Source organism: Patagioenas fasciata, chromosome 3, assembly GCF_037038585.1.
Source record: "Patagioenas fasciata isolate bPatFas1 chromosome 3, bPatFas1.hap1, whole genome shotgun sequence".
Taxonomy (NCBI): domain Eukaryota; kingdom Metazoa; phylum Chordata; class Aves; order Columbiformes; family Columbidae; genus Patagioenas; species Patagioenas fasciata.
Window position 1 is genome coordinate 106,331,681 of NC_092522.1, and position 26,128 is coordinate 106,357,808.

At 41.2% G+C, this 26,128-nt stretch overlaps 1 long non-coding RNA gene across 1 annotated transcript in view; it reads right to left on the reverse strand.

The window, feature by feature from the left end:
- Positions 1-23,473: 23,473 nt before the first annotated feature.
- LOC139827763 (uncharacterized) overlaps positions 23,474-26,128 on the reverse strand; it is a 29,307-nt gene continuing 26,652 nt past the window's right edge. The window contains exons 3-4 of the long non-coding RNA XR_011738690.1: positions 24,931-25,097; positions 23,474-23,581 (exon numbers count right to left, since the gene is read on the reverse strand). This is a non-coding gene — a long non-coding RNA (uncharacterized lncRNA). The remainder of the gene's footprint in view (positions 23,582-24,930; positions 25,098-26,128) is intronic.

The window sequence follows — 26,128 nt, forward strand, 5'->3', positions numbered from 1 at the left end:
GTATGTTGAAGAAATTATGCTACTAGTTCTAAAACCACCAAGTTCAACAGGTCTAATTCATCCCTGGGGTGACTTTGACTCCAGTGAGAATGCCACAGGGAGAAATTTGGTTCCGTGTGTCTCCCACGTTTACTAACCAAGGGAGCAGGAGCAGTCCTTGCCATTTGAGAAGTGTTGTGCAGAACTTTCATTACAAAATAACAAAGCACAGCTAACTCAACTCTGAATTTAGTTACGGCTTCATTAAAATTTTGCAAAGTTTCTAACTAAGCATGAATTTTTATAGTTGATGCTTTATGGATTCAGCTGAGTTTCGGTGTGCATTTTAATCCTAGACTCACAGTGAAATACAAAGAAATGCAAATGGCAAACAAAATTCGATATAAATGCCAAGAAGACAAATGCTTGAGATTTTTTCCATTCTAATGTTGCGAACACTGACCTCATCCCACATAACAGTGATTTTTAACCAGATTCTGCTTTCCTTCCTCACTGGATGGAGAAGGGAAATTTGCTATCTAAATAAAAATGTCTACATTAGGAATGTAGGTTCTTGTATAATTAAAAAGTAAAACATTTTGGTGAATACTAAGTGCGCTTAAGCTAGGAATTGACTCCTGCCATGATGCCCTGAATCACCGTGCCTGCAGAGGCAGCTCCCTCTGCCCAGGAGCCGCGTGTGCAGCGCAGTGGAGCTGCAGTCTGCAGTGCACCGCACAGTCCTGGTCCCCACTGTCACATACAGACCTGGAAACAGCCCTGAACACACAGGCTGCTCCAGACACCCCTGCTCCCCTGGGGTGTGTGGGGAGCCACAAAGGAAGGAGCACTGTGCCCGTACCAGGACTCCTCGCCTCAAGATTAGGACCTGCGATCAGGGCTATAGTGTACACTGCAGAGTTGTGCTTTGCGGTCGAGAAAAAACTACTTCGGTTTCCAGGCAGTATAAGGCATCAAGTCACCTCACGCTGTGTTGTGTGGATGCTCCATACTGTGCATGGTACTGCTCAGGGAGTGTGGGGGTGACAGGAGACAGCACTTTGACACACCAGCAGCCCCTGGCACACTCGGTACATCACACCACAAGGACTCTGCCTTGCCTCTGAAAGATTTTTATATTCTCAGAGAGGCTATTTGACTCCACTAAAGTAATTTTGTCAGTTGACTGCCTTTTAGTAAACCAACACAGAGCTTTATTCACAAATACATACTACATATATGTATGTTTCTACACACCTATGTGCATGTGTGCATATATAGGAGTGGTGTTTCTAAAAACTCCTTTTAAAATAATATGTATTAATAGATACATTTTAAATCTGATCTCTTTGGTATTTCTGAGGTTCTGCCTGAACACATTTTAACTTTCCCTGAGATTCTCAGACAAAGGAAGTTCAATAATGTGAAAGAACAAATCTTGCTACTAACACAGGCCTACATGCACAAATTTTTCTAACCCATTATTCCTGGTTGAAACTGAAAAGTAACCTCAACACGATATCAAGGACATTGCACAGAAATAAAAGATACATATTGCTCAAAATCATTGTAATAGTCCAGAGCCGTCCCGTATCTTTAGGATGGTTCCTGATTTCAGTGCCAGCTGACTGCTCTCCAGGGATCCTGAGTCCGACCTTTCCGTTTGTGCTGGGTCTGTATATGTGCGTAGCTCCTCTGGGAAGGAATCGACAGGAGGCTGCAGACGATGTTTGCTACAGGGAAGAGCATCCTGTGGGACTTCTTCAGCACAGCGCTTACTCTTCTGTTCTAAAGGAATAGGCACGGCGCGGGTTTCTGTTGGTTTAGTGCACGTTCAGTTGTGTTTGTATCTGTCGTGGTCTTATTCTCCAGAGGCAAAAGCAAAGCTAAATTCGAGCCAACCATGGTGCCTTGTGCACTCTCGTTTCTCCACCCCAAAGCCAAAACAGGCCTCGGGAGATATGTATCAGTAAACCTTGCATGCTGTGCATGCCCTTGGCAGGGATATGCAACTGTGGAGGGGACTGATTCAATCAAAACAGAAATGGCCTAAATGCTTGCCTTAAAGAAAATGTGTTATAGAGTTAACTGCAGCAGCAGAGCACACGAGAATGCTTTAATTGTTGCCTAGCAAAAGGCTGTGCTATTTGAGAAAAGGTATGCAATCAACAGTGCAGCGTCTGCATCGTATTTCACTTTCAGGAAGCCAACTCTGACACACCAACAGTGTAAAAATCCAGCACATATTTGGCAAGGAACACTCATCCAAAATCGGAAATGATAGTAAACAGCCAGCAGTTTCATGTCTCGCTTTGTGTCACGAGGAGGACAGCAGGCATTAGGGGTTGCTGTGTAGTTCAAGAGCTGCAACATCACAACAGGCACCTGGAAATGCCAGAACCTCCGTGGGGTCCAGGGGTTGTCACTGGCCACTGATCATGTGTGGAAGGCACTCAGATGCTATCGCAATTGCACACAGCTTAAATTTTTCAGCTAGATCCCTCCTGTATTTGCTAGAGATTTCAAGCAATTTGTTGCTGCTGTTCATGTATCCAGGATGAGGGTATATTCAAAACAGGAATGCATTTCATTTCTACTGAAGGTATGAATCCAACAAAGCCGTCATGATGACAGCAAGGTGTCAGGATGTTCTTTTGTAGTTATGAAGAGTCATACCTAGCCCTCTTTGTATTGAAATCATGCAAGTTGCACTGACTGTGCTAACAAAATAGCGTCTCAGATGGTAGCATGGTTGCTACTAAAGGTACAGTCGTTTGAAATCTTTCATATATGTGTAATTCATTATAATTTAAGAAAACAAGCATAAACAATGTCCAGTTATAACATCGTCACTGAAGTTTTATGCAGGAATATGGTAAAAGCAGTACAATCATGTTCAGCAAAGCCACCTTCTCAAATCAGAGGCGATTCCCAAACTGGCTTTTCAGAGCAGCCTCCAGCAGTCGCAGCTTTGCCACCTCTCTGCTGGGACAGCGGCATGGGCACCATCCTCTGCCCTGTTGGCCTTGGCTCTTGTCTTGTGTCCCACTTCACAGCCCCCCTTGGGTGCTCTCCCAGTTCAGTCCCAAAATTAACAAAGTTAGGCCGTGCATCTGAGGTACCTGATAGCCATTTAGCATGCATCAATTACCACATGTGGTAGATCTGACTCTAGTACTGCTTATACCAGCAACTACAGCATTGTGGAGTTACTTTGGACCTGCAAATCTGTTTGTGTGCTCCAAATGAGTTGATGTAATTTTGAGTTTACTGTGTTTTCTTCACTGAAAAAATTCAACCATAGCATTACGCTAGTGATGAGGTTAGAAAGGATTGGTTGGTTTTCCCTTTCACACTGATGCGTGCTACGATATTATAATATCATAATGTAGACAGCCCATCCTGTGATTTCTGTAGACTGAGCCCACTGATCTCCTCACGTTCCTAATTTATCCAGAAAATCAAGGGGCTGTGGTGCCTCAGAGACAGTCCTGTACTCCTGCCTCAGAAAAATGTGATTTCTTAGGGAGTCAAGAATAATGCACAGGCCACAGTTCTTAAAACAAGTTTACTAGTATAAACATGCATTAGTGCAAATGAAACCTTGGATTTTCTCCCAGCCAGACTGTAAGAAAAACAATCTCATAAAAGTTTATTTGCATCCCAACAAAGCCACCACTCAAAGCTGATATTTTAAACCAGTTTCCAGAACCTCTAGTTGACAGCTAATTTTCAACTCTTTCAATAATTGTTCTCCTTATAAGTGGAACACTGATTAAAATATTCCTTGACTGAGTAAAAAACTGATGTATATGGTATCAATGGTATAATTGTCAGAGCATAACTCCAGAGTTCATGGCCAACAACAAACATGATATGAATCGGTGGCAAAGAACAGTAAATATAGCACACAGGGAACTCCAGAAACACAAAATCCTTCAAACACGCACTCAACAGCCAAAACCACAGCACATTACCAGCTATAGTAGTGAAAGTTCCCTGTACAAAATCAACTCAACTGTGAATTTGAAGTGCAATCTAAATGCAGATTTTTGGTTAAAATGCTTAACATTTATCAAGTCAGAGAAAAGACCTTAGGGAGGTAATTAAGAGTGTTTTTAACCAGATATTTCTTATTTGGTATGCTGTAGTTATAACCGGTAATTTCAGTGAAAATGAACGAGTTGAAGAATAAAAAACATTTGAATAGCTGTGCCATCCATGAAAAAGAAGGCACAGTTCTACTGCTGCCAAGATTTTGACCAGACAGCAATCTACAAAGCAGAACCAAAATAGTTCAAATGCACCTTTGCACGGGTTCAGAAAATGCAACTTACAACACAAATAGTGTAAAAGCCTTGAAACAGCATCTCTCAGGGAGATGACAGAGCAGTGGAGAGACATGTCCGCAAATACTGGAACAGGCAGGACACAATGCTAACCTTCCCCTGGATTCCGAAAGTCACAGGTCTTCCTAAAGCAGAACTTCAATCTGAATTATTTAAACCCACGTGCCAGTAAAGTTTTGCTAGATTTATATGGATTGGCAAAAATAGTCCCCATTTGCTTATGTCCAGTTCAAGTGAGAAATGCAGAAATGAACCATGTGCCTGAGCACAAAAAGAATTGCACAAAGATGCTCAGCAGCACAACTGTCACAGCATCCTGGAGAGCAGTTACGTTTTACTGCATCTTACCTTACACCTAAATAATGTAGGTCAGGTTCTCTAGTGTTGAGAGAAATTACCAGAAAATGACTGACTGCTGTTTTATCACATTTTATTTCCTCTTTATTTAGAGGGACTGTCATTACAGAAATGAAAATAACAATATAAACCTTCAATAAAAATAAACATAAAAATAAAAATGAAAAACATCAGTGGAAGGAAAAGTCTTGTTAACTGCAATGTGAACTTTCTCTAAATGAATCCCTCTCCTGCCTGAACTTTGCAAAAACAACGAGTATCCTTATGATAATACAAGAGTAATATATATTTATCATGTACTCGAAAATCAGGTGGTAAAATAGATCTATTTGTTTCAATCAAACACACTAAATTGTACCAGGCTGCAGCAGTACACATTTGTACGCATACATCCCACACACAGGCAGATCAGCATTACCTTTTGTTAAATAACTGTCCACCATCAGAGATTACAGAATTTCTCACAGCAAGATAATGCAATAGTCCTCTATGACTGTGTAATTACTTAATCACATTCAGGAACTGTGCAGAGGATAAAATAACAACAACCAAGGTCTAGATAATTTTCAGAATTTCTTTGTTTATAAAGTGCAAGAGCTTTTATACCATCTTTAAGCAAAAGCAAGCAGGGATTTTTTCATCTTTCATTTGTATAGGTGTCTTTTAAACAAGTATACAAAGAACAAGTCTAGTTTACAGCAGTTTACAGTTTCCCATGGCACACAGGAACAATCAGATAAAGCACTACATCCAAAAGAAGTATCTATTATTGTAAGGAATATGGTCAGTGGGGGTGGCTGTGCTATAAAGACCATCGGTCAGACAGGGTCAAGGCATCTACCTACCAGCGAGGGATGGAAGCAGCCATCCCCCACACTGTTTTCCACCCTGTGCTGCAAGGCGTGGTGACCTAATGGATATGAACTCAGCGACTCTTATCCTCTAGCGTGTACAGTAGCTTGTTACCAAGCTTTAAAGAGATTACTTCGTTTTCTGGAGTCCAGAGGACTGTTCCACATGCTTTGCCTATCGACTGTGAATCAAGCAGAATGGAAGAGCCAAATCTTCCTACTCCAGCTGATGGATCTGTTGCTGAGTCTCAAAGTCCCTTTCTCTTCTTTGCTCCAAGTTTCTGAGCTCCTGTGATTTCTTGCTTTTCTGTGGTGGCACAGCCACAGTGAGAGGCATGGACAAACCCCCTCATCTCCCCTGCCCATGCTGTGGACTGCTCTGGTTAGGGTAGGGAAATGGGTTTCAGCCATTTCAACTGGATGGCATTGGGCTCTGGAGGAGTTTTCCACCTCCTGGGCAGATGTTCCAGCCACTGAACTGCAATATGAGAAACAGAGATTGTGTTCTTCACTTATCTAGAAATAAAGCTTACTGGGGACACCCTGAATTGCTCCTCAAAGGCAAAGCTCCTGCAAAAATAGCATGGTGGAACTGATTTGATGTATATGACGAGGCCATGTGCCTAACTATAGGCAGCCTAATCTGAACGCTAGAGCGGTGTCCAGAAGGTGTTACAGAACCTATCTTGAAGCATTGTAAAACCTTTAGTGAATACAGGGGTCTGCCTATGGTCACATCTGACACTCTAGTCAGAGCGATGTGGCCTGGGCAGGAGCGTTAACTTTGCAATTGCAAATTACACAAACAATTAATCAAGGCATCACATTCCCCATTCCTGCCCCCCAGCCCCATGGCATTTTGTGTTTTACCTTCCGTGCATTAGACAATGAAGTAGAACAACAAAAATCACCTCCTGCTAGTTGTGTACGCCACCTTCTTAGACAAAGAAAAACCCATGATTGGGCTTGCAGGATTTCTGCTGGTGGCACAGTCTACAATATTTTGATAAAGATTTACTTGCTGCTTCTGCAACTGTACTACATATTCTGCTGATGCATGTTTCCACACTGAACCATTAAAAAATATACATGTCCCACACAGAGAGGGTCAGTAAACAAGTTCCAAAAGCTTGTTTCTTCTTCTTAAGGCCAGGTCAGTGAATGACCTTCTCACACTTCAGTTCCACAGACACCACATGCTCCAGCTCCTGCTTCAGATCAAACCTGAAGAGGGGAGTTAGGCTTACCTGCTCTGTGAATAGAAAATACTCCTATGCACTATAATTATTATTGGTCAGAAAACATCTCTTGCACTTTTCTAGTTTTGACTTGTCTTTCTTTACTGCATAAAGGGTTCGTTTTCCCTCTGCAGTAGCCTGTATTGCTCAAAAAAGTGTATTTGCTAGAGGGCATTAGGAAATATATTCCCAGATTGCTAAGAATTCATTTTTGTTTGCTTGGAATAAAAGCACAGGAACAAATACAGCTAGATTAAAATAAAAAGTATTGCTACAAAACAAAAAATACATATAGTGGTTTTTCTTAAGTAGAAGATATACCTTCAGCAGAAGGCCTGATGGGATTGCTTTAGGCAATAGCCTCAACCAGCTTCACTCCTTGAAACTTTAATCTTAATAGGGCTGCAGTCCTCATATGTAATACTTAAGTACTGAAGCTTGGCTTTCAGTGTTGCTAACTTCTGGTAGAAGGGAACAAGATTTAAAACCATATCTGGTAAAATCACAGTATGATGGCTTTCATTCAGAAATCATCTTTTTTTAGGAAAAATATGAAAACCTAGAAAATCTACTGTATGCTCATTGTCTCATGTAACATTAATTGGACTGTTCCAGTTCCATGATTTTCCACAAAATTTGGAGTCCTCTGATAGAATTCCATTCCAGAATAGAGAAGATAAGTAGATGTTGCTGCTTCTATGCTACTGTCTGGGGGGCTGCAGGAGCCTGGAGGGCTGTGTTAAATGTTCAATTTCATGAAATGACTGTTTCTAGGCGAGAGATTTCAGGGATTTGATTTTTTAAAAATGGATGGCATGGACTAAGAGAAAGTGTAACAAGTGTGCATCTTCGGCATAATGACATGTCGTGTGAACACTCCTCATCTTCTTCACTCTCCATGTCTTTGGTAGTGCCACATGAGCCTCCTCACTGCCTCCCTTGTGGTATAACCATGTCCATGTGCATGGAGGCTTTATGTCTGCCTGTAAGATGAAGAAGTTTTAAAATTTAACAGAAGAGCCACTACTCCAGAAAATAACTTCTGTTCTCAGTGGCTACATCACACCCTTTCTTTTCTTTACTACAGGCATACAACAACATAAGGTTTTGCAGGTATTCTCATATGGAAAGCATGACCATTTGTGATATGTTGGTACATCTGTAGAGACAAAACTTTCATCTTTGTTATTGTTTGGTTCCATTAAATTCAAACTTTATTAAAAATATAAACAAGAGTTTAAGAAAATACTAGAGGTAAAATCACAGAGCTGAAACCAGTGTAATGAAGTGGCAGTAACACGTGTCTTTTAGTCCTCCAAGGAAAACAGAAGAGTAAATTTTGACCCAATAATTTTCAACATTAAATGTGCACAAACAGTGTTGAGGTCGGTTGACCCCATCTGGATCCCAGGCACCTACTAAAGCCGCTCTACCACTCCTCCTCCTCAGCTGGACAGAAGACAGAAAATATAAGAAAAGGCTCATGAGTCAAGAACAAGGAGGGATCACTCACCAATTACCATCACAGGCAAAACAGACTCAACTTGGGGAAATTAGTTTAATTTATTATAAATCAAATCAGAGTGAGGTAATGAGAAATAAAACCAAATCTTCCCCCCACCTCTGCCTTCTTCCTGGGCTCAGGTTTGCTCCAAAATTCTCTATCTCCTCCCCACCAGCAGCACAGTGGGATGGGGAATGGGGGTTGTGGTCAGTTCATCACGTTGTTTCTGCTGCTCCTTCCTCTTCAGCGGGAGGACTCCCCACATCCTTCCCCTTCTCCATCATGGGGTCCTTCCCATGGGAGACAGTTGTCCACAAACTTATTCAGCATGGGTCCTTCCCATGGGCTGCAGTTCTTCATGAAACTGCTTCAGCATGGGTCCCTTTCACAGGGTACAGTCCTTCAGGAACATACTGCTCCAGCCTGGGTTCCCCACAGGGTCACAAGCCCTGCCAACAAACCTGCTCCAGCCTGGGCTCCTCTCTCCATGGGGCCACAGGTTCTGCCAGGAGCCTGCTACAGTGTAAGCTTCCAATGGGGTCACAGTCTCCTTCAGGCATCCAGATGCTCCTGTGTGGGCTCCTCCATGGGCAGCAGGTGGATCTCTGCTCCACCATGGATCTTCAGTGGGACAGATGGCCTCAACAGGGTCTGCGCCATGGGCTGAGGGGAATCTCTGCTCTGGCACCTGGAGCACCTCCTGTCCACCTACATTGATCTTGGTGTCTGCAGAACCGTTTCTCTCACACATTCTCACTCCTCTCTCCGGCTGCAGCTGCTGTTGTGCAGCAACTTTCTCCCCTTCTTAACCATGTTATCCCAGGGGCGCTACCACTGTGACTGATGGGCTCGGCCTTGGCCAGTGGATGGTCCATCTTGGAGCTGTCTGACATTGGCTCTACTGGACATGGGGGAAGCTTCTGCCAGCTTATTACAGAAATCACCTCTGTAACCCCCCAGCTACCACAACCTTGCCACACAAACCCAATACAAATTTAACTTAGTAAAATGTTTTATTTCCCAAAATACAGTCTTGAATGGTAACTGTAAAATTAATTGCAAACATCTCATCTATTTTAAGTGCTACAATTACCCCGTTCACTAAGATTTTTTTATACATCCTTGTCCCATTACTGTTCTATTGCACTTTTATAAACTTGATTTGGAAAATAAAAAAGAAAGTTTACTACAGAAAATATTCAGATAGCTAATTTAAGAAAAAACAGCTTTTCATTAGCACTCATATGACTGGTATTCATGACTTACTAGTAATTATATCAGAGATAATACATTGCAGTTAGGAAATTTTCTAATTGGCTTTAATAAAAAAGAATAGACAAAGCATGATGAAAAGAACTGAAAAGAATGCTATTGATATTCCTAGCTAAAATGAACAAGAGACATCTAACTGAGATATCTGTTCAGTTATCTTTAACATCTCAAATCTAAAGAACTCAGATCAATTAAAAGTGCGCCAAGTTTAAGACCCTACTGCTCACAGCTAACACTACTAATGCACCTTTTCTTAGAGGGCAAACTTGAAGACCAGAGAGGTTAAGTGCCTGTTCAAGCTTATACCAAGCTTACTGTGAGGAGCAATTTCCAGTTCTCTGCATCTTCAAGTTCATCTTCTCTCAACCAGAAACAGGTTTTGGGTAAAACAAAACAAACTAAAACAAACCAAAACAAAACTATTCCAAAACAAGCATTTACTTCCATGGATTCAATACTCTCCTTTTGTGCTTTAGAACAATTTACTGTGGGCAGATGAGAAAGAGAACACATTTTGAAGAGGTTATGGGTGGGCACTGCATATCGATTCCCTGCCTTCCTCTAGGGAACATTAAACCCATTAAATCCATCCATGTTTGACCTGAAAGCTCTCAAGAAGGCTACGGATCTGTTACACACAAATGCTGAACTCCTTCAGTTTGAGCAGATGGGCACTAGGCTCCTGCAAACGCCATGCCATCTGAGTTCCTGTCCTATAACCAGCAAGATCCCAAGAAACAGTTGCAATCACTTCAAATCTTGAGGTTGGTACCTTTTACTTGGAGCACTCGTTTAAGCATCAAGTGCATCAAGACCCTGAGCAGGCCGTAGGTTTCTGATGGGTCTGCTTAGGTTTCTTTTTATAGCAAGTTCCCCCAAACAATTTCAGGAAAGCTTTTTTTTTCTTAGAATAACAGCTAGAATCATTAGCTTTAATGATAGAAAGCTCCAGTTGGCAAGATGTAAACAGAACAAAGCAGAAAGGTTTCTGCACAGTTCTTCCCCTGGGTCCCAGTGTCCTTGCTTCTGGCTATTTCTGAAAAGTCAAGTGAGTGCCACTTACCCCTTCACAACCCGTCTCCTTCCCGCAGCTCTCGGGTCCCTGCTGTGGCTCTCTGCTCCTGCCCTGGCCGCCTCCACCATCTCCCTCATCAAGCAGGCTCATTTCCTTCCCGTTCCTCCCCAAACTCCAGGAAAACCAACCGTTTCTTCCGAGAGGACTACAACATGAACTTGAACAGATGAGACAGCTGTGGTCATACCTGACCTCACCACCACTTTCACTTAGTTTAAATACACCTTTCCAAACGTGCAGGAGGAAGGTGCTGGGCTGCAGAGATGGCTCAAGGGGAGAAAAATTACTGAAACCCTCCCACTGAAGCTGTGTGGATGTGTGAAAGAGAGAGCACAGGGAAAGGAGGCACAGAAGAAGAAGACTATAGTCGCGTTCAAGACTCTACAACTGAAGAGGTGGAAATCCCACATTCTGGTCCCTGCAACAGTATGGTTTTTGTCTTGATTCAGCATCGATGGGGCAGACGGTGCTTGCTGCACTGCATGCTCTTGGTTTTCAGTCTGTCTTCCTTACGAGCAGTGACCATGTCAGGTGAAACTTGCCCAGGAGGTCGCTCCTGAGTTACAGCCGCAGCAAGGAGCGGGCAGCCCGTGGCTCCAGTGGGGAGGATGCCGGCAGCAGCAGCAGACAGCCTGGTCACCAGAGTGAAGGAACGAAAGCAAAGAGGAGCAAAGAGGCTGTTGGGAAGGTTGCTGCACCTCTGAAAACCATTGTATTTCATTCAAGAAGTTCAGCTAGCATTGAGTTAAGAGCTACCAAAATGCCAAAAAGTGTTTTCCGGTCTTTAAAGCATTCTGAAGCACTTTATGTTTTTGCCTAAAGATTTCCTTATCTGTAAAAATGCCTTCTGCACCCACATGCAAGAAAAGTACCTGAAACCTTGTGGATAAGTTTCCTCCAGGCAGCTTTGACTGTCATGCTGGTAAGCCAGTTTAAGAGTTTTTGCATTAAACCTTAGGCTCAGAGCCTGTCTCTGCAGGCTCTTCTGTTTCTATTCCTCTATTAATTATATTTTTTCTCTATGTCTTGCAGATGCTTCAACCAGGTTGACTATTAAACACAGTTCAGAAGCAGCCCATAAAACTGACTGTATTTCACATTTGGAACTTGCAGTTATATAGCAAGCAAAGAGGCCGAGATGCAAGATGATCTTACAGGAAAGCCAGGAAGAGTGAGGAGATCCTGCTTTCAGGTACAACCTTGCACTTCATTAGCATTAGCTCTCCAAAACAACTCAACGTGAAGACCTTCCCTGCAAAATTCTTCTACCTCTAATCAATTCCTCTCCCAATAAATGTTACTAGAAAGTTACATCAGATGTTAATCTAGAGGAGAGTGATACTATTTGTTTTTTCACTTCCTCACACACTTCCATAACAATGCAGTCCTCCAAACTCCCCGAGCCTGACTTCAAAGTCCTTCTGCTGGTCATCTTGTCCTCCTTCCACTGTCACCGGAGAGATAGAATAAACAGTAACTGGTAGTGGAGCTGGATAGTGGGCTTTACTTATCAACCACCAAGATTAGAGCTTTTATCCTACCTGATCATTTAACACTCCATCACTCCCCTGCCCCAGCACTACACTCCTGGGTCCTCGCTTTCCACCTCAGCAACGAGGCTACTGCTGGCCTGGGAGTGCTGGGCAGAAAGTCCTGTTGGTTTCTGCTGCCCTGCTGCCCCAGGTTACCTTTCTGGACCATCACTGGTGAAAGTCCCTGGGCATTCCTTGGTGTCCAGTTCCATGCAACTCTGACCACCAGCACGCTTCTCCCAGTAAGGATGCTCACCACCTTCTTTCCCAGTCCTCTTCTCTCCAAGATCACTTTCTCTTTTTGGTATCCTTTTCTGTACACATCCCTCAAGCCCAGAGTTTTCCTAATCTAGTTTACATGTAGAAGCACGATCAGCATCCTAATTGTTGGCCCTGCCATATGTTTCTTTAGTAATGAGAGGACTCAATATCTCACAGCTATTTAGTCCAAGTGTTATGACAATTTACAACTATCCTGTATTGGTTGCAGCTAACAAGCAGCAGGATTCAGCTTGAAACTTCAAAAGCACAATTTTGGACATTGGTTGAAACACATACACACACATACACCCAATTATCTCCCATCTATTACCCTTTACAAAACATCATGCTTATTTACCTTTTATTTTTTTTCAGTCAAAGCGTTCTCCAGCACAAATCAAGTTTGTGCAGTTAGTCCTGCCATGTCACAAGCCAGTGAAAGGGCTCCCGCTCCCTAATCTGGACCTTCTCTCACACTTCTGCTGGGCTCCTATTTCTTTAAAAACATTTTAAAAGCATTATACTTGCTGCATTCCATTTCCTCTCTTCTTCCCATTTAATTTGCTAGTTTAAAATAGATTGCTGTAAAATTATACTACTTGTATGTTTTGTAATGATCTCTTCTCAGGTAATGAAAAGTAGGGGTAAGCTCTGTCAAGTGAGTCATAAGATAATGCCAGGCAATTCTCTGCCTGAACACAATTGCTCAATGCAAGTGCAGATACAGATCAAACTACTACACAGATTTCTTTCCCAAATAGCTGTGAAAAGAGACATTTAGATTTCGTTTCTGACCCTCCCAGGTTCTTACCTCTGCTGCCGCGTTAGAAAAAGGCTGTTAATCAGATATCTCTTCAGTAGAACTGGAGCGGTGCTTAAGCCATTTATTGTGTCCTTTAGGGGAAAGGATGTACGTTGGAGATTGACAATTTTTAAAAAGGGTCATTTACGACTTGCAATAAATGTAAGTATTATTTAGGGTGGTGATAATTCTTTTGAATTACATCTGAATGCAATCACCAATTTGTTGAGTGCTGAATGTCTGGGTTGTTACCTGATAAACAGGTAATTACATGCCTAACTGCATGGTCACAAAAAACTAAAAAAGGAGTAAAGGGATTTTTTTTGTTATATAAAGTACCTGTAAGAATGGATAGTTCTTCCATTTTCTTCTAAGTTCCTGGATAATATTACTTCACCTTTGTTTGCTCTCTTTAGTTTCAAATTTCAAGATCAGCTGTTGGAATCCTGTCGCAACAGAAGTCAGTGAGAGTTGCTAACTAGGGAAGCTTCATAGCCTGAAATATCCATTGTAGTATACCTAACCACGATGGAATGTAAATTTGCATACATTTTCATATATTTGAATAAATGCATGGAAAAACTATTATAAACATAGATTTTAGTTTAAATTGCATTGCAACAGAGCTTCTGGCTAGCATTATTACCTTCTTATTTAAAGTATTCTTTGTTACCTGTAGCCTAAAGTGGTTTTAAGATATTAAGAAATTGTTCTTAAAAGAAGAACAGAAGGAATGTTTCTCCGTATTTTTCACTCATATGTCACACTGGGTTCTTAACATCTCCTCAGCTAGGTATGAATTTTGCTTTTGGGAATAACCACATGGTTGTGAGTTCAATGCAAAATTCTTACCTGACAGCTGAACACAGATATGGAATTTCCTCCCAATATTCCCATTCCATAGTACAGTTACATTAAAGTGTAGATAGATCTGTGCCATAGTTTTATGACTGGTTTTAAGTATCTCTCCTTCAGCCTCATGGCTCTAGATTTTTGGTTCATTCAGCCCTAGAACATGCAGAATTACATTTTAGGTAGCAGTCCAGTATTTGGCATCTTTGAACATCTGGGCCTCAAAAAAAACCACTAAAGAAATGATCAAAATATGGGTCAAAGTACTTGTCTAAATTCAAGCAGTAATTATCCAGTGTAAATTTTCTAAGAAGATGAACCTGATTGGCTCAAATATTCCTGCAATGCACTTTTGTCATCCAAAAATATTAAATTACAAATTTTACAAAAAAAAATTTCAAGACAGTTTCACTTTTTTTAATTAACAACTTTGCACCTGGATCTCAGTGTTTGTTTTTCAGACATCAAAGATGTTGCAACTGGAGGGTTTCTGTTTGCTCCACAGCTGTAACATGGGATCTCCTTACTGTACATATCTTTTTGCTGTGCAGAACTCATGGATCTTTCTTTGAGCAAACTTCATGCCTTTTGAAAAATCTGAAAGTCTGTTGGGTAGCACAGAGTTGATTATTACATCATGACAAAATGACAGACTCTCTATTTTTTAATTTCTGCAGGAAAATAAAAGAAAAACCTCTATGTAGATGTATTAAATGATTCTCTTTACTAAGAGATGAGTTCAGTGGCTCTGAGATGCAGAAGAGTTGCACAACTGTCCTCATACTGGGCTTTGAAGACAAGACTCTGCAGAGCAATGATACCAGAGTAGTCATAGATCGGTTCAGCCAAGTAATGCGCAGACTGTTTCACTTCATAGCAATAGGCTTGAACACTTCTGCGTTTGCAATAAAACCTCAGGAGACTAAAACAATCTTCACTGAAGCCAATGGTACTTTTTCCATTGATTTGTTTTGTTTAACTGTTGCATTAGAACCATATTTGGGGCACAGCAGCACTTAATAAATGCTCAGATCCCGTAAAGCATATTGACTTTATCTATATTACAATGCAGGGAGTCCTGGAGTCCAAAGAAGTTTTCTATCTGTGTTAAATGCCATCAGGACTGTCCTTGGGGTTGGCCTAAGACCAAGACAAAGTTTGGTTTTGTGTAGAAGCTTAAGGTGACGCCTTAGGGCACCTTCTAAGAGGATACTTCTGCAGTGTGGATGAGCCCAGACTGCTATAGAGAAATCTTTAGGCACCAGTTTTTGCTGTGGCTGCCATAATGGAGAAAAATGTATGAAATGCAGCTCTGTCAATTCCAATTTATACATCTTTGTTTAATTTTGTTGAGAATGTGGTGTTCATAATGAATGAAGATTTTTTTTTAGAGATGATACTTCTGCATACTGAAAATGTTTACATAGGACCTACTATAAATATAATCATTAATATAGCTTTGCACATGCAGAGCAACTTCCTTAATGTTTTGATTTCAAAGGCCTTAACAAACTGATAACTATGAAAAGCTGTATCTACCAAAGGGAGATGTTTGAGGTCCAGCATCCCAATCATTGATTCCAGGAAGTATGACCCTATGGGCAACCCAAAGTATTTTCAAAAAACCATGGAACTGCTCCAAGTTTGTACACAGCACAATGGGGGTTGAGCCTGATGGGTACTTCGGCACTGGGAGAGTATCCATACTTTAACAAAGTTTGGAATTAAAACAAGTAGTAAGAAAACCTTTGTCTGTGATAGACCATTGAGCACCTGCCAGGTTTGGAATGTGAGTCAAAGGCAAATAACATGAACTCTGCTGCCTCTCAGTTATCAACAGATTTTTATACATCCTTTGTTGCTACCTTGAAGAAAATGTGCTTATTAAACCAATTCTGTGTCTCTTCTTCAACGACTCAAAAAGATACCAATATGTGAGCCATATTTTCATTTATTATGAGACTAAAACTTTCTTCATTGTGGAGGGACTGTAAAATGAGCAGGCATCAGGGTGCTCCAAAAGGGCACAGGTGTATGCAGGAGCAGGAGTTGTATCCTTAGTGTTGAAACTTCTTATGAGGGTGAAAGCTGCAGACAAAATCGTCAGTCACATGATATACATGGCATGTATACTAAAACATTTTCTGAAGGCAATTTCCATTCTGATGTATTTTTTCACAGATTGTGTTATTAAAAAGGGAAGTGGAAAATACATACTTAGAATTAGGTCTTTCACAGGTGAAGATACAAAGTTAATTGTGCAGCGTAATGCATGCAGAGGTAGAAAGACACCATGACTTTAACAGCAAGGAGCGTCCTCATGCCGGAGAGGTGCAAGGATTCCTGCTTAGTTCATGAAACCTGAGCAGGACAAAGAGACTGCAGCATCACCTGGACCCTAAGGATCAGTACTTGATACCTTCAAGCTAGGGGAAAAATCTGAATTCCATTCAATACATTAAACAATAAAACCTTAACAGCTTAATGTGCATCTCCATTGAAAAACAGGTGCAAAACCTTGCTCTAAGGTGGTGTGGAGACAAACTGTAGCACAAAAGCTTCTATCACAAAAATTTGTACCTAATCTTTTTGTGCATGACTGGCAGTCATAAAGATGTATCACCCAGCAAAGGATCTACAAAGATTATTCCATCTGCGGCTTAAAAGCATGAATGGTCCAAGAATGGATGTAACAAACTTCTCTGTACTTGTTTTGGTTCTGCTCTGTTTTGTTGCAAGAAACTAACTCTCTATATATGTATAAATGTAAATAGAATAAAATTGTAAAGGATTAATTTTTGTACTTGCAATCCACTGATTTGTTCTACTACGTTCAAATATTTGATCTTCCCTGATTGCTGTATCATACCAATAGAGAATTTCAGGATGTTTCAGCATGTTTCTTTCATTATGAATTTAAATGTTACCTTTTCTGGTCCTTCTAGAGCTGCTTGCACAACCACATGTGTATGAGCTAGTACACTTGCTCTCAGTCATGTCTATTACTTTAAACCATCCAAGACGGAACATTTGAAGCCGGTCTTCCTGGTTTTCTCTCTTATCCTTGCAGCTATCTTTGTTGTGTCTGGTTTATGACTCCCAGAGCTCTGCCCATATATCATATTCTGATGGTTACTTCTCTTGGTGCACTGGATCACAAATGTCAAGCCTGTGACATGTTCATCCAGAGAGCTCCCAAATAGCCAAAGTTCAGGTTCATCATCCTTTCTGCAGCCACAGTTAGGCATTTAAAGAGTGAATGCAGACAGAAGCAAGACAAGGTTCCCCTCTCTAACAACTCAATAAAAAAACCTGACATACCTGCAGAGAACAGAATGGAAAGGGTCTAAGGTGTCTGAATCAGTCTCCTGGTTTATCAAGACTTGTACTATGAATACTATTTATCACTTCCATCATTCCAGGAAAAACAAACGAACAAACAAACAAAACCAACAAAACCAAAAACCAACACTGCCACAACATGTTATAAACTACTCAGAAACTGCTTCATGAGCTTTTAAACCATCCCTGTCACAGGGTCAGCAACCTCCAAGAAAGAGGCCAGCAGACAGAAAGGAGCAGAAATCTTGTCAGCTGTCTGGCTTTAATCCACTGATCCTTTAGAGTCAAAACCTTAACACGGAATTTTCATTGCAAACAAACATTCAATATACAGTCAGCTCTCTATTATCCCCCTGGCAGATTATCCAGTTTGCTGATAAATGGTGCCACAATCGCAGAGACATCCATGCCGGCTCTGTGCGGGCCAGCCCAGGTCTGGCAAAGCTTATTAGCTTAAGCTCTGCATAAGTACTTCTGTACAGCTTCCAGAGCCAGCGCTTGGGTGCCTCCGCATCGTGTTGCTGGAACCAGGATGCCTGGGGGGGCAATGCGGATACACCCCAGCGGCTCCGCGGGAAGCCAGCTCATGTCCAGCAAGGCTTTGGAGTTTGCCAGCCCTACATTAACATCAGCTCACACAGGGGTTAAAAAGACAGATAGCTTTCTCTAACTCACCCTTTTCCTGCTTGTTCCCATTAATTCATTAGCATAGTTATTGTGAGTTCAGCCTTAGGCCACAAGAAAGCTCCCAGAAGACTTTAGCATTAGCCAGGGAATGCACCAAGCAACATCTAATTAACCCCAACCAAACGCAGGTCCTGGGGACCGTGGCAAGGAGGGAGAGCCAGGGCCATGTTGCCAAGTAACTGTGAGAAGAGAGTCCTGGTGCTGGTTCAGTGCCTCGCTCCCTGCGTACCTGTTTTTCAAGCAGAGCACCAGAATTCCCTCTTTAGGACATTTTAAATACAAAGAAAATCAGGTTTCATGGTGTCCTTGCCATGTAGAGTGGTTGGCTGCGTTTAAGCAGACCCTGGTTTCTGGCATTTGCAAGGAGATTTACACTGGAACATGATTTAAGTTAATAAATTTTAAAATGCTTTGGGATAATTCAGGATGGGAAATATTATGGAAACACGACCTACTGTTATTTTCAATCCCCATGCCCTTTAAGGTTTTGCTCTGTTTGCTGAGATACCCAAAAAGCATGCTAATTGTTGCACAGATGTGGGATTTTTTTCCCACTAAATTATATTGATATGATCAGCTCAGTTTATTTATGCATCCAAATGGCTGCCAGATGCAGAGAGATTTGTGATTTTATTACTCACCTATGCTGGATTCAGGCTGGTGTCTAAGGGGTGAAAGGTCTCACATTAGATTACTGATCCCTTGAGCCAGCCAGTCCTTCAGTCCAAGCACTTTCTAATGCATGTTTTGCACCGTATAACCAACTCACTTTTCAAGGTGACACAGTCACAGTTTTAAAAAAGAAAAAAAAAAAAAAGTCAGTGCTCATAACTACAATAACCCTTTTGTCTAATACAGCAAGTTTCATTTCTGAGGCCACATCTCTTCCTGTTTTCTAAAATGCAGCTAAGCATCCCAGGTAAATGAAAACAAGGAGGAACATATGTGAGCTTTCTTCAATTTATACATACATATATATACTTACATATGTATTTGTGTTTGCACACATGTGTACGCACACACACTTTTCCAATGCAAATATTAGAATTTTCAGGGAAATTTTTGTTAAATGATTTATGCCAGCTGTGTAGGAAAAAATTATTCTGCCAAAACAGAAAATAAAAATGAAGTTATTTGTTCTAGGGTGGTCCCACCAAATCAAAATGCTTTGGTTTATTGAGCAGAAATGTTTAATCTGAATCATACTGATGTCAACTTGCATCTGCTCAGCACCTCATGGGAGTCCCACTGGAACTGTGATGCAGATGCTACATAACTCCATGATTTTTCACAGACTTCCTGGGCTGGCAATATATTCAGCGATGTCTTGTATCCTCCTCTATGACCAAGTCACGTAGGATACTCCAAGTCCTATGGTTTGCAAGACTGATGGTAAACATACGACACCCAATTAGCCCTTACCATAAGCCAGGGTAAAATAAGACAAGCAAAGGACAATGCCCATAAAGATTTTATTTGGAAACTGAAGAGTCATTGCACATCAGATGAACATCAAACATTTCAACTTGATTCAGTGCAGTGAGATGAAATATTTCAACCCGGAACTGCAGAAATAATTGATTTCAATTAAAATACTACAGGGAGTATTGCATTATTTACAAACTGGCTAAGAAACTTTCTGATTCACAATAAATTTAGATATTTTGACTGCAGAGGGGAAAAACAGGCTAGAAACTCTGGGTGGGGAGGGAGGCGGTTGTGTTAAATAATGTAATTCCTACTCAGATATAACACAGAACACTCCTGATCAGATGATCATATTAAACAAAATATCACTCCACATACATGGATTTTGATTTTTAACCTACTATAGGACATTTCTTCCCCCTGTATCTCTGCCACACCACCCATGTAGCAAGTGACAGAAGTGGGGGTACCCACCCCCTCTCACACACAGCTTGACATCCAGAGGGAAACTCAGCACAATGTAAAGCTCACATTCTTGGAGCCAACAAATCTGCATCTCTTTATCCACAGTAACCAGAAGAACCTTACTGTAAACTCCAGCCCATAGGAATTCAGAGGATGTATCCTGTCCGCCAGAAGGATGGAGCAGCTAGTGTAAGTCTGAGACCAAACCTGCAAAGTCAAGCTGCCCAGCCAACACGAGTGTGTTGTCCTCATGTGCGTCTCAAGAGAGTTTCGTGCAGGAAAGGAGAAGCTGATTCTTCAGGGGACATTATGGTTTCCAATCAAAATGACTGCAAAGACTTCACAAATTTGTGATGAAGGATAATACAACAGTACAATAGAAGTATAATTTTGATTAGACATATGGAATTAAAGGAGGTCTAGTAGTTATTTGGGAGTGACACAAGACACAAAATAACACAGAGGAACTGGGGTAGAGAGCACTGACATACCCAATATTAACTATTCCAGGTATTTCCCTGCAGGTCAGCCAGGGTTTGATGCCACAGAGATCATATGGCCTTGGGCAACAAATACCTGTGTTTCCAGCCTTGCTTTTTCTTTTTTGCATTTGCCAAGTCCTCACTAAGTAGTGCAAACTCACATGCACTTCATGGTCTAAGAGGGATCAGGAAGGAAATGTAATTACTCTTATGAAGACTCCTCTTCATAAAATATTTTTCAGCTGTTGGGGTGGATAATATGGCCCTAATTATTTAAATAAGTCACTGGTGTATAATTTAAAATTGAGACCTATGTACAACTGACTGTTGTGACTGTTTACTGTGGAAGTAAATGTGGCTAAGAGTGGCACACACTTTCCAGTTTGCCTACGGCAGTGAAAACCCCTCAAGCCAGCCCTGTCAGGAGTGGCGCTGACATGCATTAATGGTGCACTTACCAGTAGATAATATCATGCAATTAACAGATTTCATCACTAGTCCTTAAGGGAGTGCACCACATGGCAAAATTTTGATACGCGTCTCATAATTGGCGCAACATCCATTCAGCCCACAATACATCAGCTATTCTGATTTATTCTCACATAGTCTGTGCTAGTTTATAATGCACCATAATTTTCTAAAGATTGCAAAGCGAGACCAAGCTGACCTCCTGCCCTGACAACTGCAAAGCCCACAGTGAATTTCCTGGTCTCACATAACTAAACCTTATGGCTGAAAGTTCTGGAGGGGAAAGATGATTTTACTCCCTCTGTTGGTGGAAAAGGAAACATTATACTGAAAACATCCTAATCCACATAGTCTACTTTACCTGTAATTATTTTTGCAACAAAACTTTATATAAAGTGAATTTGGGGAGATATAAAAGGAGCTATAAAAAGGAAAATATTTTTTATGATATGTTTAAGTAAAAAATTATTTCAAATACTGCCAAATTTTGCAAATTGTTTTTACCTTTCTGTGAGGGTTAAAAATTCTGAAGGGATCTGCTACGTCAGAAAGAAGGCAGGAGCAAAAAGGAAAATCCAACGTTATTAAAGCTGCATAATTATAATTTCACTAGATGGTGATGTGCCTAAGCAAGATCAAACAAACTGCTCATTTTGGGCAGGAGAGGCCTACAGTGTCATGGCTGGGACAAAGGGGTCTGGTTAAATAAGACAGCAAATTTCTTAGGGTGACCAAATAGTTATGACCCTCCCATACCTAGTGAGCTACACCGCAGCCATGAAGAACCAGGTTTCTTGCTGGTTTTTAGGGAAGCTTCAGTGTTTCTGGGGTGGCAGTTGTTGCTGTAGGAGAGTGGAATGGGATAAACTCCCTTGGAGAGCAGTTCAGCCCTTGTCCTGTCAAACTCACTGGTAGCAGTAGAAGCAGGATACTCTGATCTCCGATTTCATCTCTCACCATTCCTTCCCTGAGGCATATCTTTTCCTTCCATTTCTGTCTCCTGGTGTAAATTCTTCTGCTCGTACTCACATTGCTTTGCACACTTCTTCTGCACTGAGCGCAGTAGACTAAGGTGGGTGTTTGGATTGTAACTTGATGTGCATTCAGGTGATGGGTGGTAGAGAGGATGGCAAAGACATGAGTATCTAGGGAGCCAGATGGATCATCAACAGTTAAAACCATTGAGAATTGCCAGGTAGGTTATAGACATGACAGGCACTTGTGTGTGCATGACAAGTAAGTTATCCATTATGGCATCTCGCTTGCTAATGGCCCTTAACATCAGGTCCTGTCCTTTCCAGATCTTTTAATAACAAGGTTGTTTGAGACTTGAACTCTGCATGGACATATGCTTTATTGGTCAAAATTATGAGAAGCCAAGCCGAGCTGCCATGGTCTTGTTCACGTTGCCTCCTCCATGCACTGTGATGTGACAGAGTGTTCCTTTCTATTTTAGTTTATTTGCTTAATTAAAAGTGAAGAGAAATTAATCCTTGTTGTAACAGGGTGTGCTTCTCCTGGTAAAAGTATAATTTTAATATGTACAGCCTCTCCTAGTTACAACAGCTGCAGTTGTTGCCTGCATTCTTGTCCATTTCACAGCAGCTTTCTTTCTGTTCTTGCCTGGGATGACTACTTCATACCTCATCCTTATCCTGCTGCATTATCTGCCTTTTCAGGGTGAAGTTTTCCAAAACACATTTATTTACATCATTCTCATTTATGCCATCTACACACCATCCTCATTCCCATAGTATATAATTGGAAAATAGCAAACAAAAAAGAAAAATGTATTTTTCCTTTAACCAGTTGAATAACGACCATCTTTCCAAACAAGTAGCTCTCCTTCCCTTTCCTTTTGAGTGCTTAAAACATAATAATTAATAATCTAAAGGCACTTATGTATACTAGTTCAACAAATGTGCTAAAAATGAATATAAAGTCACTGCTTTGGATTAGGATGTACTGTACTTGAGGAATGGCCATCTGAAGAAATGTAAGGGTTGTTTCTGTCAACAACTGAATTTTACCAAATCATAAGTACATTTTCTATCTGAATGTCCTTAATAACAGTGAACAACACTGCCAACTGGACAGAGAAGGCCAGACTCAGGACCACAAATAGCCTTTGTACTTAATGATAAAACACAATAGATCCTTCTCTGACTGGTGTGTGACAAAATACCTGCAGGATGATAGGGGCCAGGAAGAAAAAACAGTAGAGTGCACTGTTGAAAAAGAATAGTCAGCTGCCTTCATGATTTATGAAAAAAAAAACCCTTTAATATAACAATTATCATTAAGAGTGATTTTTCCACCACATAACTGACAAGTAAATTATCACGTCTGTACCTGCATGTTGAGTTACTGCTTCACCTTCACCAGTAAACAAAGAGGGGGAAAAAATTGCTTTCAGCGACAGTTTTTTTTTTTTTCCCACAGATCCAAGCTTTTTGTGCTTTCTTCTCCTTTTCTTTCTCTATATGTTTTTTTTGGGTGAAAAAATCAGAAATAATTAGACAAAGTGGTAGCGTAAAGCCAGGAGAGCTTTTGCTAGAAATCTGGGAAATTGTGTCTCATTTACTATTATCCCTTCAGTTATCTTCCTCCAGCAGTACTTTATTCCTATAGCCTTTTCTAAAAAATATGAAAAGGTGAATTAATATTTAATAAAATAAAAGCCTTTATTCTGCTTTATTAAATGCTGGAGAGGTATAATGAGCAAATGGCTAGTGTGTCAGGTCACAAATATACAGAGCCTACGGATCAATCTAAATTCAGCTCTACTTCCCTTCCTTATTTCCTGGCATTTCGTAAGAGAGAAACTCTAAATCTTTTTTCTCCTTACGACTCTTTTATGAAACAGATATCTGGAGAAATTAATTTTTAAAAAGGTTGGGCAGTGTTCTTACAGCAGCTTTGTCAGAAGACAACAATAATTAGGTATCACCAACAAACATACCAACATAGAGAAGCCTCAGAGTAAAATTTTAAAGAGCTCATAAGATGCTGAAATCATCAATCTGATGAATCGCATCCCAGCTTTCATCAATGGGAGCCTGGTGTAACCAGCTTGTATGTAAACACTCAGGACAAATATCTAAAGGTAGGTGAGATGAATCCCAACCCAAGTGCTTGTTATTCTGTTTCCTTCTACACCCAGAGGTGTCTCAGCCTTGATGTAGGAAAACACCACCTGTGTGCTTGTGCCCAGGATCCAGAAACTACTAACCTGTCACTCTTGCCCAAGAGGCTCTGTCTAGCAGGTTTCCTCAGAGCTCTCCTAGCAGACGGGTTTCCCTGCAAAATCTGCATTCCCCTGCTGGACTATTACAGTGTGGGGGACCAAGGCACCAGGCGGCTCAGCTGTTCAGCAGCCTGGGCAGGTCCCCCTGTCACTCCCCACCCAACCTTCTCACTCACACCCTGGAGGGACCCAGCTGAGTGTTTGCTGCTCAGGTGCCGCAGGTCACAGCCCAGGGAGCAAGGTGGACCTGCCACCAGTCTAACATATCACATCATGAAGGAGACGAGGAAATTACATCCCATCTTCAGTCCCTGCTGGAAGGGCAGGGCAAATCTATTCTAGAGTGGAGACATTCTCACTCTATTCTATAAAAGCTATTCCCTTGTACAAAATCCAGAACTCAAGCGGTCAGGAAGAAGGGCTGTGCATTACTCTGTGGCCTTCTGCTTGGAAAGAGGGCAGTGCCTTCCCCTTGCTCCCATGGCTATTTAAGTCTCGTATGTGAGAAAGTCATCAGAACAGAGATTGAAATCCAAAAATTATGACAGGAATATGTCTCTCTTCCTAGCTGACTGTAAAAGCAGACAGTATATAGCAAAGGAGTCAACACAAAATGCAGATACTGGGTGTCATGTGCAAAAAAAAGGAAGAAGTTATTCGTGGTAAAAAAAAAAGCTTAGTATCAGTTTACACTGAACAAGAAATCCCTTTCTTATCAATACACCATAACCCCACCTACCTCAGGTTAGTTAGGCCTGATCCACTGACAATTAGACTGTTCTCCCAGTTCTCCTACTCTGCAGATTCCAGCGAGCCGTTCTTGTCACCGGATTCCCATGACCTTACACACACACACAGGAGGCTTTTCCGTCCTTGCATTTTGCAGCCTCTTTCTTCTGGGTAATCCTAAGAAGAACACAGAGTGTCATCTGAAGTCAGAACTGAGAAGCATCCTCTCCAAACACACTGAAGCACGCATGCTGCTGCAGCTGCAGGACACTGTATGTGCTGAATGTTGGATTTAGCTTCAGCTTCAAAGAGCATTACAGTCATGCAGTAAAACTTCTTCATGTTTTACACTTTCTCACACTATTTAGATTTCCAAATGAAAGTTTAAGCAACCCACAGCTTTGCTTAGCGAATACAGTGAGCTTTGGGGATCACTTTCAAAAACAACTTATTTGCATCAGTTCAGCTGATCTCTTCCTTGTTGGAGAAGATGAAAGTGTGCTTCTATCTTATGTTTCCCTCTGCTCAGACAATGAGGCACTCATTCCTTTCAAAAAAGAAAAAGAACTAGATCAGCAAACTTGTTCTCCTCTTTTCCAGTGCTTCTTTGACTGCATAATTGACATGCAGGAAGAAATGCACGAAAGCAAGAGGCACAGATGTTTACAACACAGGTACCTCAAATAGCTTAAAAGTATCTTAACTCTGTATGGACCGTGAATTTATTTCATGCATCACTCACTGAGAATTAGCATTGAAAGTCACCACAGTGAACACAGGGAACTAGATAAATTTAAATCTACTGCAGAGACCAATCACTTATGTTGTTTGATGTCATCTGCAGTCACATCACTGCAGACATCTTTTGCAAGACTAGTAAAAGAAACATCATTTTTGACATGGTTGCCTGTCCCTCTCCACTGTTTGAGTGACAGCATTCATAGCACTCTTCCCATCGCTCAGTGTATATAACAAACCCAGGTGCAGAGATGAGTCTCCTAGGCTTCCCTTTGAAGAACACCACATCAGCTCTGCTCCTTTTAAAACCACTCCCTTGGACCAGTTGACATTTATGCAAGCCACACAACACTGAGGAGGCAAGATTTCAGGAACTGATACCACTTTTGGGACACACAAACTCTAATCTAGATGCAAGCTACAAAGCAAAAATTAACAATACATGCAACCAGATGTCACTGAGGTAGAAA